General features: G+C 37.4%; 1 non-coding gene across 1 annotated transcript; it reads right to left on the bottom strand.

Moving 5' to 3' along the window:
• Nucleotides 1–829: 829 nt before the first annotated feature.
• Nucleotides 830–936, bottom strand: LOC129633503 (U6 spliceosomal RNA). Its single transcript, XR_008705083.1, has one exon. It is a non-coding gene; the product is annotated as a U6 spliceosomal RNA (small nuclear RNA).
• Between the last annotated feature and the right edge of the window lie 1,751 nt (nucleotides 937–2,687).

Below are 2,687 nucleotides of genomic sequence, written 5' to 3'. Positions count from 1 at the left end.
AGTTGGCCTTTCTGCTTTCTGAAGAGGATAGAAAAATGAGAAAATTAATAACATTATTCATATTACCTCCAAAGAAAATGAAAACAAAGCTACTCTTGGTGCCAAAACTAAAGTGTTTTTCCTCATAGATACTGAAACAACAGTATACCACTCTTAACACACCTGTATACTAAATGGATTTCATGGCTGACTTTCTTACAGTGGCTTTAAGCATGGGTCAATGATGACATAATGGCCAATTACATTTAATAAAAGCAGTTTTACAAGAGAATAAACCATATGGTCCAGATGTATGAAGATCTGCTTGTGTGGCTCATTCCAAGGATGAATTGTTTTGGATCTATAGAAACACATGGATTGTATTTCACTCAGGCAATCTTCCACAAATTTATATTGTCTGACCACATATTTGAATATTAAACTGCAGTGAGTTCAAGATTAGCCTTCTTGATGTTCACTTAGGTGCAGCTATTTTAATATACTGATTAAATAACGGAAATGCATAACTCATCCTGGGAATGGGAAGGGTACAGAGAAAAGCAGACTGGAATTTCAGTTATTTTTTTTTTAATTTTGGCAAAATACACATAAGATGAAGTTTACCTCCTTAACTAATTTTAAGCACACAGTTGAGTGGCAGTAGGTACATGCGCACTGTGGGGCTGCCATCACCATCATCCCTCCACAGAATGTTTCACTTTGCAAAACTGGTATTTCACCTACTAAACAATAACTACCCTCTCCTCCTCCAACCTAACCACTTTTCTACTCTCTGTCTTCATGATTTTGACAACTGCATGTACCTCCTATGAGTGGAATCACACAGTATGAAAACACAGAACTCTTCACAGATTTGCATGCCATCTTTGTCTGGGGGCCTTGCTCATCTCCTCTGTGTGGTTCTAATATTACTCTTTGTGCTGCTGAAGTGAGCACGTTAGCTGGTGTTTGAAAGGAGAACAGAAACTCATCAGACTTAACATGGGGATAACAACTCATATATGAAAGTGGAGTACCTAAAATTGTTTTCTGTGTTGTTGAAGACTGAGCTAAGGAGGGAAGCTGAAAAAGATGAGGCTAAAGAGATAGGAAGGAACAAGAAGCCATAGGGCATTCTAAGCCCCTTTTAAGAGCTTGATTTTTATAAGCCCCTTTTGACAGCTTCCTTGGTGGCTCAGATGATAACGAGTCTGCCTGCAATGCAGGAGACCTGAGTTAGACCCCTGGGTTGGGAAGATCCCTTGGAGGACAGCATGGCAACCCACTCCAGTATTCTTGCCTAGAGAATTCCATGGACAGAGAAGTCTGACAGGCTACAGTCTGTGGAGACACAAAGAGTCAGACACAGCTGAGCAACTAATGCTTTCACAAGAGCTTGGACTTACATATAATGAGATGGGAATAGAGAAATAAAATTCATATTTAAAAAAAATTAATTCTGGAAAAAAAAAGGAGGCCTGGAAGAAGATAAAATTTGACACAGACTAGTTAGAAGGTAGTGACAACTATGTAGGTAAAGGTTTCCTTTTTATTATTTTTTGCAGATTTTTGGAGTCTTACAGAGAGTATTCAGAATTGTAGATCATGAGGAAATAGATGTCTACACTCTGGATCTAGTGTCCACACAATCTTCCTCTCCCAGCTTAGAATAAAACTATTCACATTTTAGAAAATTTTCTACTTTAGCAAAGCATCCAGACAACTCAAAGTCTAAATTCACATTTTAATCCATGAAGCACCTTTTTCTTCACTGATCTCTCCTCTCTCTCCTTTTCCTCTTCACGTGTTTTAGAGGAAGAGTACATTTAGAGGGAAAGATTAGTAGAGGGTGTATTGAGACTGGCAGACAGAAGTGCTAAGTTAACTGGAAAGGTTTGGAATAAAAAATTGCATTCTAGATGTCTAATTTTGGCTTGGTTAGCAGGGGTGTTTCTTCCTATTGTAATACAGAATTGTTCTTAAGACAGCAAGAAACTGAACTATAAGAAGGCATAATTAAACTCAAAACAAGGATAATTTATTAGAGATTATCTACATAGAAATTTGTTGCTTTGTAAACATAAAGAAGGGAACCATGATTATCTAAAAACAACACAATAATCTCAGTTCCTTTCCAAGGCAAACCATTCAACATTACAGTAACCCAAGTCTATGCCACAATCACTGATGCCGAAAAATTGACTCTTTCTATGAGGACCTACAGAATCTTCTAGAATTAACACCAAAAAAAGATGTCCTTTTCATCACAGGGGCTTGGAATGGAAAAGTAGGAAGTTAAGAGAAACCCAGAGTAACAGGCAAGTTAATTATAGGGCAAAACTTAACAGAGCTTTGTCAAGAGAACACATTGGTCACAGAAAACATCTTTTCCAACAACCCAAGAGACAGCTCTATACACGGACATCACCAGATGGTCAAAATCTAAATCTGATTCAATATGTTCTTTGAAGTCAAAGATAGAGAAGTTTTACACAGTCAGTAAAAACAAGACTAGGAGTTGACTGTGGTTCAGATCATGAACTCCTTATGGCAAAATTCAGACTTTATTTTAAGAAAGTAGGGAAACTACTAGACCATTCAAGTATGACCTAAATCAAACTCCTTATAATTATACAGTAGAGGTAACAAATAGATTCAAGGGAATAGACCTGGTAGACAGTGCCTAAAGAACTATGGATGGAGGGTCT

The sequence above is a fragment of the Bubalus kerabau genome, chromosome 18, assembly GCF_029407905.1.
Source record: "Bubalus kerabau isolate K-KA32 ecotype Philippines breed swamp buffalo chromosome 18, PCC_UOA_SB_1v2, whole genome shotgun sequence".
Taxonomy (NCBI): Eukaryota; Metazoa; Chordata; class Mammalia; order Artiodactyla; family Bovidae; genus Bubalus; species Bubalus kerabau.
This window is presented reverse-complemented; position numbering and strand designations above follow the sequence as displayed.